Source organism: Protopterus annectens, chromosome 3.part1 (genome assembly GCF_019279795.1).
Source record: "Protopterus annectens isolate FY-2018-M chromosome 3.part1, PAN1.0, whole genome shotgun sequence".
In the NCBI taxonomy this organism is placed as follows: Eukaryota; Metazoa; Chordata; order Ceratodontiformes; family Protopteridae; genus Protopterus; species Protopterus annectens.
This window is the reverse complement of record NC_056732.1, coordinates 120,638,696-120,650,209: the sequence shown is the minus strand read 5'-3', so window position 1 is coordinate 120,650,209 and position 11,514 is coordinate 120,638,696. Positions and strand designations below refer to the sequence as shown.

General features: G+C 37.6%; 1 long non-coding RNA gene across 1 annotated transcript in view; it reads right to left on the bottom strand.

Annotated features, from left to right (window-relative positions):
- Nucleotides 1-1,813: 1,813 nt before the first annotated feature.
- The window catches only part of LOC122798026, a 173,227-nt gene continuing 163,526 nt past the window's right edge, over nt 1,814-11,514 (bottom strand). The window contains exon 3 of the long non-coding RNA XR_006364204.1: nt 1,814-3,624. This is a non-coding gene — a long non-coding RNA (uncharacterized LOC122798026). The remainder of the gene's footprint in view (nt 3,625-11,514) is intronic.

Below are 11,514 nucleotides of genomic sequence, written 5' to 3'. Positions count from 1 at the left end.
GTAACATGTGTAGAGTATGTAAGTACATAAATGAAGGACCATATGTAGTGGTAGAAGGATATGGCCGATGTATTTCATGCCCGGGGCATTGCGATTGTAATACTAAACAGTGGTTTACATTGCAACATTCACCTCATGTTCAGGTTTCTATGTAGGTAAGACTACAAGAAAGTTAAAGGAAAGAATAGCCGAACATATAAGGAACATAAAAAATAAGAAGACAAAAAATGCCTTATATATGCGCAATTTAAGTTGTGAAAACTTTAGGAAATTTATATTTGCTATTATTGATTGTGTCATTCCTTCTCAGAGAGGAGGTGATGTAAAAATTAATGTTGAGAGACTAGAGTTGGAATGGCAGCTTAGACTAAATGCTACTATCAAGCCAGTCATTAATGACAGTTGCACTGTGACTAGTGTTTTGAAATTAAAGGTACTGCAACTATGAATTGCATAAAGATTTCCTATTGTATATATTTTAACAGATAGTTTAATATATACAACTAGCAGTTTTCCATTGTTTATTTTTATGTTTTACTTGAATATTTTAATATTTTAAGACTTATAAAGGATTTTTGTATGTGTATTTTTAATTTTCATGCTGAACCGTGAAATCATGTGATTCATTAGTATTTAAATGGAAACAGCCACAAAAAAGAGGAAATAATAACCCAAATATATGTAATTCAAAACTGTTTCAGGAAGGCAACAGGATGACCACAAAACGTACTTCAGAAAAAATAATATGGTCTAATAAAACATTTTTTCTGAAGTATGTTTTGGGGTCATCCTGTTGCCTTCCTGAAGCAGTTTTGAATTCGTATTTAAATGGGCTGACTAATGGAAGTAATACACTCTGAGGAAGCCCAGGATATGATTGGGTGAAAGTGCTTAGTGTTTAATTAAAGCTTGGACTGTTATATCAGCTGGCAGTGGCATCTTTTGTTATTTTTGTTTTAAGTGCGAGTGCATATCAATATTTACTTAAAAATCAACCATACCTTTTAATACATAAGCAACTCTCATGAAACAAACCAATGAAAAAGAAACATGACGAACTAACACAGGGCAGCATCAAAGGAAGGGAAAAATAAATATTCAAATATTAAGACAAGCACAGTATAACTAAAAATATTTTTTTCTGCAAGGAGCAAGCCCCCCCATACTCCTTTTATTTTATATGTTAACTCTGAGATGACAGTAACTTGGAGAAAAACAGAAATGCACTTATTTCTGTTCTATTCTTTCTCAGAACAAAAGCAATTCCACAAGCTGCATTACCAATGATGAAACATGGAACAAATCCATTCAGAACAAAAACACCTTGAAAAATTAACCCATGAAAGTAATTTCAAGCACATTGGCACAGGACTAGTAAAGTAGGAAACCCTGGATTAATTTAAATTTTCCTTTGCTTTAGTCTTAATGTGGTGTTAGTTTGTTAAACTAAGAACTAAAAATCCTGGTTGTAGTAATTGTGGGGCATCCACTTTGTTTAATGAAATATTGTAAATCTCATTCTGGTCTGACAAGCAGCATAACAGAAGGGGTCTCTGCAGTTTACAGATTCCTCCAATAACAGTAGTGCAGTTGAACTGCATGATTCTGTCATACTTGTACAAGAGATTTCATCTCTAGCATACAGATGTACTCATAAGCCCAATACCATTAAAATGTCCTTTTCTGTATTCCAGCACAACAGACATATTGCATCTAAAAGTAAACATATGAATAAAAGATAGCCAGGTTTTATTTGGTTCATTTTCTAATGAACATAAATATGGATGGCACAACAAATGTTTATAAATGATCCTTTGTTTTTAGAAACCAGTGAATTTATTGTAAAGAAATAGAAAACAGTGTTTTAGTACTTGGCTTGGTGTTTGGTTATACTCACACTCCATGAGTTTAAGTTAAATATAGCAACCAGACAGACATACAGATTCATTTAAAATGGTGAGCTGATTCTCCTCTCTCAGATTGGTGCATGCAGCACAGCACCTGGAGGCTGAAGAAGTTTCTTAAAGTTTCGTGGTGAAGCAGACGTACCAGGCACGGACATCAATCTACCAGAATGCCAGTTCAGAGTTGTTTTGTTCCCTCTTCATTCGTTTTCCAGTACTTGCTTTATCCTACTCAGGGTCACAAAGGGCTGAAATGCATCCCAGGACTCAGTGGGCACAGCACATAAAACTAATACTGGATGAGATGCCAGTCCATTGTGGGATAGAGACACACACACAGAATGGGCAGTTTGGAGGATCACTACATCACCTACAGCATATATTAAGGATGTTGGAAAAATCTGTAGCACTTGGAGAAACCCATGCAGACAAAGTGAAAACATGCAGAATCCACACAAAAGCATCTTACCTTAGGAACCACATTGGAGAAGCAAGCTCTGCACGGCAGCAGCTGACCAGTTCCCAGTTCTGAGTTTTAAGTAGTTATAACATTTTAAGAAGTGAACATAGAATAAGTCATACACTGCATGTAAATTTCTGCTTTGCAAAGTACTTCAAAAATGTGAGCTGTCTTATTTTGCTTCCTGTTTCAGTCATTACCACTTAGAATGCTATAATCTGCAAATTCTGTATGCAGAGTTGGTAGATGTATTTCAAACGTGTAGTTCTCATGAAGTAGTAAATCAGAGATGATTATCAGCTGAGTGCATATTTCATACACTGACAGCTCAAATCAGTGCAGGTTTGTGCATGAACAAGTTAACATTCATTTTACCAATGCATTCTCTGGTGAGCAGCTTTTATGCAATTTCTTTTAACTGTGTTTTTTAGAAGCCAGATGCATTAATTTTGTGCAAGCTAAGGGTGTACTCCAGTGTTTTTTTTTGATTTCTCCCACTGTAGTGCAACTGTGGAGTAATTCAGCATGAGATGGCAAAGCCCCCAGCATTTGGGTGCAGTGGGGGTCATTGCCCCCACACCCCCGCTAATTATATATACCAATTTCCAGATCACACTACAGTGGGGAAAAGGCAAGTTTCCTTATACCCAAGTTACCGATAAGTGCTCTGCTGCTCCATTCGGCTTCCTTGATGTTGGCCAACTATCATTGTTCGATGTATAGTCTTATGAAGATTTGGCTTTTTGATTAAAGTTAGGTTCCATGTTTAGTGTTTGATGAACAGCCATTTGATGAATGTGCTGTTCGACGAGTAAACATAGACCCAACAAACTGTAGTTCAAACGTGGCTATTAGCTTGCAATGTCATACCAGAAAGTACCCTTTCTGACTGATTTTTTTATAAAGAGGCTGTACAATGGAAAATGCCAGTTATACATCAAAATGACCATATATTTATTTTAAAAAAAGATATAACTTTGGTGTTTTCTGTTAAGGTTTGAGCATAATTATAAAGCACCACTTTAAAGTTCACATCAACAGCTACAAACAATATGATTCCACTGTATCACAACTGTCAGGAAGTAAGCTTTCAGAGAAAGCACAGTATATTAAATGTTAAGTATTTTGTTTCGTTTTTCTGTACTTTTTTTCTGCATAATGCAGGCTCCATGTTGCATAAAAAAGGTGACATAAAACAAAAGCATCTTGTACTAATGATGAAACTTGTTGAAGGAATGATGGTTGCAGATTACACGGCACCTGCAAACAGAAAGACAAGGAATATTGTTATTTTTGTGGTATTAACTGTATGGCAACCAAGTATACAATGCTTGCAAAAGTATTTAATAAGGAAGCAAGTGATGCCATTGATTACATTAATCACAAAAAGTCTGACGAAACCTAATACTGAAATTAACAAAATGACAGTTTTGAGATATGTTGTTAGTTGTGAAACACTATGACCTTAAATAATTATTAAAAGTTAGGGAATGTGAAGAGGAACATTTTATATTACGATTTAAGGGATAGCCTCCATGCAGATTTCATTTTTGGTTTCATGATAGTCTTGCCTTAAATGTTATTGATTTTTGCGCATTGAAACTTTCAGTGATGCCCAGATAAATATTATTATACAGAGAACCTTAGGTCTGTATGGATATATTGGAAGAGCAGATAGCCATTTCAAGTTTAGGGGTGCCTTACAGAAATAAACACCATTTTAATTGCTAGGAAGATCTAGGAGATTGTGCATTTTTGAATGTTACAGTGGCCACCTACAGAAGCATGGGCAGGCGATATGTTATACCTCAAGGATGAGACAGGCAACCCCAGGGCTACAGATGGCATAGAAAGGGTCTAAACAGTCCATAGGTAAAATACAAAGTCTGTTTTTATGTAGTGCTTTTTCACTCAGGCTAGTTGACTTGGTTTTCCAAACTCTGTTTTTTAACTGTTAGGAATGTCTAACAGATTGAGAGCACTTTCCAGCACTACATATAGTGCAGACAAGTATTCCCAAGTACAGACTGCCACAAAAAAGTTCCAGCTACTTCTAAGTAACTTGGAATTGCAATGATTGGCAAAGTGGGGAGGTACAAGGAAAAAATAAATGATGATACCTTATAATAAAAGAAGAGTTGAACAAGGAAAGAACATAGGATGAAGAAAAGGACAATAGAGGCACATTAAAATGAAGAAAGAGTGGGATAGATAAGCATGCGGAATACAGGAAGAAAGAGTGAAATGGATAAAGGTGGAGTATCAGAAAGTGAGACTGATGGAGGTGGCCGGAAGGATGCAGATGGATGGAAAGTAGAATGGATGAAAGTCAGATTGAAGAGGTGGGTCAGGTGTGGAAAATGTGGATCAGAATTCTGACAGATGGAGAGCACTGTATGTTCTGAGACTAGGAGGTTTGCAGCAACAGGTTTGTGAACTGGAGAAGATAGCAGCAGAGAGGAGGAAAGAGATAAGGTATGAAGGAGGGACACAGGCCGTGGTAAGGGAAGAAGGATGGACTGTTACCTCCGAAGAGAGGAGGAAAGTTATGGAAAGGGAAAACATGGAACACAGGTGAGGATCCATGGAAGGGGGACCTGTGATTAATTAGATGGTGAAAGGGGAATTAGTTTAGAATGGAAAGGAGGGGATAAAGGTGGAACAGGCAAAAGACAAAGTGGTGGGTGAAAGCTGCAGACTGGAGGATATAAGCAGGAAAGAATAATATTTAAACAAAGGAAGGAGTAAAATGTGACAAAATCAGCAGGATGTTAATGGAAAGGGCATCAGGACAGTGACAGCAACAATATAGAATGTGTAAACAAATAACTGGGGCAGTGGTACCAGACTAAAGTGGAAAAGAGGATCAGTCAGAGTGGGGTGAAGAAAAAGTCATGCTGGAGTAACCATGGATGGGGAAAGTCTAGAAAAGGTAGAAAGACTAATGATAGCAAGAGACTGTCACCAGAAGAATAATGGGGTGGGGGGTGGGGGGCAGTCTAGCTGATCTGGTGATGGCTACAGATTTGATACTAGCCAGGGCTAGTGAAATGGTGAGGAGGGCTGTCATAACAGGCAGGGTGGACCTATACCTACTGCTCCATGTGGACATCAACAATTAGTCCAAATGATTAGTCAAATGCAGCAGCAAAGAAAAACAGAGAGCTAGCCATAAGATCTAGAACAAAGCAAAGCCCTACTAGACTTATACATTCACATTCACCCCCTTCTAGGCCACTTTGATCTGAAAACAAAATGCTCCTCACTACCTACAAACTAAATCAGTCAGCAGAAAATTCTCTCAATTCCAGCTATGTATCCCACTCCTGGTACTCTGTCCACTTATCTCTTAAATATACTAGCAGTCTTTCTAATTTCAAGAACAATCTGAAAAAAAAATATTCTGATTACACCTTGACCTGCACCTGAACCACCCTCAAAACAGATGCATGACTCTCATTATAATTATGCCTTTCTCTCTATTAAAATTCTCTAACACAGTCATATCTTAGCAGGTACTAATGGCCTAACACCAAAAGAAGCCCTCACTTTAATGATACCACACTACTAAAGTATGCTCTTCCACCTCTTCAGCTGACACTTTCTACTATTTATTTTCCCTTCTAATGTCCTTCCATAACATTCTCATCTCTCTAATAATAAACTTTCTCACCACGTCTTTAATTTTCCCTCCTGCTCTTTGCTTATTATCATCTCATTCTATTACTCTGTCTATTTTGGCAAATTTACTACTATTTTTCACCTTCATGTATTATTAGAAATATAGTCAATGTTTTGAAATATTTTGAAAATACTAGAGAGACAGATATGTGCCCCAGAGACCGCCCCTCCTACAGAACAGACTTCCCATCCATGTGAAGCTGTGTTCATCTATTACCCAATTTAAGAGCAACCTAGACCAGTGGATGGGGAATAGGAAATTTGCATTGGGCCTGACACCCATGTCCCTTATGGACAGAGGTAACTTACAAATGCTGGACCCTCAATGTCCTATTTGTATACAGGACATCATTATTCTTTTTGTTAAACTTGGCTATGCTTAGAACACCCCCCCCCCAGGTTTCTAGCCTAGTAAAAATCTATGACTCAATGAAAAGTATGCATTCATTTACTTGACATAGACTTTCTACTTTTGCAAAGTACTTTGCTATTTGCAGTTCACGTTGTATTTTTGATCATAGTTTATTCTAGTAATATTCTGAAAAACTATCTCAACCTGTTTGTGTTTCATCTATTGTGGGGATTTTCTCTCCTTGTATATAATTTACTTCTCAGCTATTGTAAAATGTGTTTTCTATGCGTTTTGTAGGGTGTTTCTTTCCAGCTCGCTGTAAACAATAGTTGATAAGTGATTATATTCAAAGGGCGAAAAGTCCTGCAAAAGATTAAATATTTTAAAGTATTTGACTCAGTTGCATTGCTTTTGTCGCCAGGCCTCCACTGAAAATAGGCCATTGAGTCATTTGGACTTTCCTGGTTACCAAAGGAGAAATAAAATAAATACATAAAATATAGTGAGACATGCAGCATGGCACCTCCTTTGAGGTGTTGCCTGTATAAATGGTCAATAGTGAAAGAAAGGAAAGAATTAGTCAGTATAGCTGATGGTTGAGGATGTAGGGGGGACAGATGGCACATATTAACATAGGGAAGACAGATGGCACATATTAGTGGGAAGCTGGGAAGGATGAGGAGCTACTCAGCAAGCCAGTCTTTATTTCAGCTCTCAGGGCAGAGAAGAATTGAAAGAGAAGTTTGAAAGGTTCATTAAGGCATTGGTGCCTTTAAACTACAATGAAATGAACAAGAGAAATAGGATGAACATACAAATGTGGATAAAGAGGCAGTAAGACAAGCAGGATGACAGAAAGAAAGGGGTAAGCTGAAGAAACAGGGTTGCATGGTGTGTGATAAAGAGATGGGCAGATGGTTTTAGTAAGCAGTGTAAGGAACCTGGAGGAATTGGCAGAGATACATGCAATAATCTTAGAAGAAGCAGATGTGGAAGAAATTACAGAAACTTGATAAATGACATGAGAAGGTGGGAAATGGTGATTCACATACTTACAATCTAAAAGGAAGGAGATGAAAACGGGAAGGATAAGTGGCTCTGTATCTAAAAGAAGGGTGTGAGTGTCATATGCTGAAAGAGGATGAAAAAGAGACAGAGAGGCAGGGTATAACTAATTAAAATCAACTAAGGTGGAGTAGAACTAATTAAAATTAATATCTGGCTATAAGAATTTGTGACGAATAAAAGAAAACTCAGTACTGCTACAATATTTTGGGTTGCCACCTTTTCAAATGCACAGAGTGGGACATTTTTTTATGGAAACATGAAATTTTGCAAATCAAACCATGCTCACAACCAGTGCATAGGACCTGCACCTCACTTTTTTATGTCATAATAAAAGTTCACTCCTAGAGAATTTGAGTCCTTTCATATTTTTTGTCTGAAAAACTTTAATGTTACAAGTGTATGCAGCTTTTACTGGAAATGTACAAAACTTTTTTGTCTGAAAAATCTCAAGAAATTTGTCTTTTTTTTTTTTTTTTGCAGGGCACAACTGCCCAAATAGGGACTATTCTGTATGACCAAAAATAAAGACACTGTAGAATGCATGTTCTATTATAACCAAAACCTTGTATCAATGCACACACCAGACAGTCAAAAGCAGAAACCATGTCATTAAACCACAAAGTAAGTACTTTTATCAATTTATCTTCAAGACTTCATCAGAATTTTTTTTTAATTCCACACACTCCCAACAAATAGAGCAAGCTGTTTGCAAAGCTGTCAAACAATGGAGTTGTTAGATAGATGCACTATGGGACAGTATTTACATGCTGTAGACTTTGATTCTTGTTTACACAGGAATAAATTATTGGACTGAAAAAATTCTGATGAAGTCCTGAAGAGAAATGAACAAAAATGCTTAAACTTTGTGTTTTAATAAAATGGGTTTTGTACTATCCTGCATAAACAGGGGCAGGTGGTAACCTAGAAGTAATTTTACAGCAACATATAATTTTAGGTAAGACAATGACATAATTAAGGAAATGGTTTGGAACTGGTGATAATGGTAGCCCAAGCTTAGCATATCCAGATTAGTGTCCCTGTATAAGGCAGAAAGAGAGCATGCATAAAATTTTAAAAGTATTTCATCAGAAGGATTCATGCAAAATTTGGAGGAAGGAACTGGAAGAGGGAAAATACCTGACTTGGTACTATGTGAGGACAGAGACACAGAAGAACTGAAAAGTGAAGACCCTTTTTATTAATAACCATTCAATAACATGGTTCAAACAGGGGCTAGAAATGAGTGGAAAACAAAAAATGAAGCAAAGATATATTATCTACAGAGGAAAAATAGACAAATGAGACACACATCTGGGACAGCAGAAGGGGAGAAATGGATCAATATTTTTTTTTGTGAAATAAATGAGATATCCTGAAAGGACAGAAGAATAAATAAGTCACATTTATTTTAAATGGCAGTACAAACAATGCTTAGGGAAAAAGACAGGGCATTTAAGCACCAGAAAGATAGTGAGGGATAGTTTTAAGGAGAGGTGCAGAGTTGAATGAAAAAGGGCAGCTTCAGCAGTAAGGAAAACAAAATCAAACATGAAAAATAGGAAAGCAAAAGAACTTTACATACTTAAAAAGGCTGTCAGCATATTTTAAGGAAATGAGAAAATTATGAAAAGAAATTGAGGAACCAGAGAAGAAAGGCAAGGAACAGTCTGGGATAATAAACTACTTCTCGGTACTCATGAAGAAACAAATGAGAATCCCAACTTGAAAGGAGAAGAGGACGAAGAGCTAATGGACAGATGGGGAAATTACAAGGGGAATAGGAAAAGGAGCATTAAATAAAACGACAGTGCAGGTCCTGACTATATACCAAACTGGTAAACAGAAGGCAACACTCTGGATAACCACAAACTGCTAATTCATACAATCCTGAGTGGTATCAGCCAAAAAAACAGTAGCACCAAGTAAAAGTAAGAACTGTTTATTGTTAATACAAGTTGAGTGCTTTCATTCCTACCATAGGGATTTCAACAGACAAATAATCTAAAGCACTGTTTCATGCATAATATAAATTGGTAAAATCACCTACCAATTCATAGGTTCATAGGTTGGTACTAGGCTATCAGCCCTAGGGCCTATACAAGCCTAGCCATAACAATTCCCTGGCTATTTCTTCCCACATTATTTACTTTCCTGGACCCCTGTCTAGCAGGGCGACTGACGTGATCCCTGGGGTGAATTTCCTTTCTCCCATCCAATCGTCAAGGTTCCTCTTGAAGAGGTCCAAAGAGGCACTCTGCTTGACATGTATGGGCAATCTATTCCAGAGTCTGGGGAGTCTCTGGGTCAGGAACCTATCCCTCCAGCATGTTTTGTTTATTGTGATGACAAGGTTTAGATCCCTGGAGCGTGTAGCTCTGAGGGATTCGGATTTCTTTAATTGTAGCATGTCCAACAGCTCTGGGTTTGACATGGCCTTGTATGTTAAGCAGAGATCGCCTCTGAGTAGACAATATGTGACAGAGTATAGCTGGAGTTTTTTAAGGCGGTCAGCGTTGGGCATCTGCTTTAGGCCTGTGATTCTTTTAGTGAGGTATTTCTGAGGCCTTTCCAGTTGTTGCAGATGTCTTGAGAGGTACATACCAAATGTGGCGTTGTATTCTATAATGGGTCTAATGAGGGATGAGTACAGTGGGACAATGACCTCCTTTTTTCTGGATGAAAAGCCCTTCGTGATGAGGTGTGCCACATAGAAGGATTTCCTGATTGTTGTGGCGATGTGGTTATCGAAGGTGAGACCACTGTCCACCTGTGTCCCTAAGTCTCTTATCACACTTTCTGTGTTTAGTGTACTGCCACCTATATGGTAATTCATGGATACATGTTTTTTGCCAAAGGGGATAGCAATACATTTCTTGGCATTGAGCTTGAGCCCATGGCTCTGGCACCAAGCATCTGTTTCTGTAAGGCCCTTTTGTAGAGTATCCACATCATTTGGGGATTCAATAATGGCTCCCAGTTTGCAGTCATCTGCAAACTTTGTTAGCCAGAGTCCCTTAGTGTTGACCTGTACTTCAGAGAAGTAGATGCCAAACAAGAGCGGCCCCAGGACTGAACCCTGAGGTACTCCACTTGTCACTTGTCTGGAGCTGGATTTGGAGTCGGCTACTTTTACAGTGTGGGTTCTATCAGTAAGCCATTTAGCAACCCATTGCCTTGTTAAAACCATCCAATAAAACAATGTAAAATCTCAAAAGACAATTTGTTTTGACTCACAAGAGAAATGTTCTTTGATAATATATGTACCACTTTTAACTGTGGCCTGGTCTCCTACCAAAATGCTTGTTGTCTATATTGCATGTTGTAACACATGCCAAGCTTTTTATGTGGGCAAAACCTCTAGGAAACTAAAAGATAAAATTTATGAACATCTGTTAGATCTTGGGAGATGTAAGAACACTAATGCCCTATACAGACCCATTGATTTCCTATGCATTCTTTCAAATTTACCATCATTGAACAGGTGGTGAATGATCCAAGGGGTTATATTTGCTGTTCAAGCAATAGACAAAAAAGAACTAAAGTGGCAACTGTTGTTGAATGTTACATGTCCCCCTGGGTTAAATGATGCATGTTACATCGGTGCAATATTAAAGCAACTGGAAGTTTGATATGTATTTTACGCTGTCTGTCCCTTTAAAAGTTCTAGGATAACTTGGTATTCATGGACCTTTTGAAATCTGACATTGTTTTATTGGTTGGTTTTAACAAGGAAGTTTAATTTGTAGGTGGCTTTACCAATTTATACGATGCATGAAATAGTGACTTAGATTATTTATTGTCATGATGTTTGGTAGGAATGAAAGTGCTCAACTTGTATTAACAGTAAACAGTTCTTATACTTTTACCTGGTGTTGCTGTTCTTTTGGTTGATACCACATGTGATTGTATGAATTAGAATTCTGACTGTATACCACTCAGGCTAATTAAACATAGCTGGAGACTTACTGGATCCTGTTAAGGAGGCATTTAACAGATCTCTGAGTGAGGGAAAACCACTAAGGGATTGGAGGCAGATAAAGGTAATACAT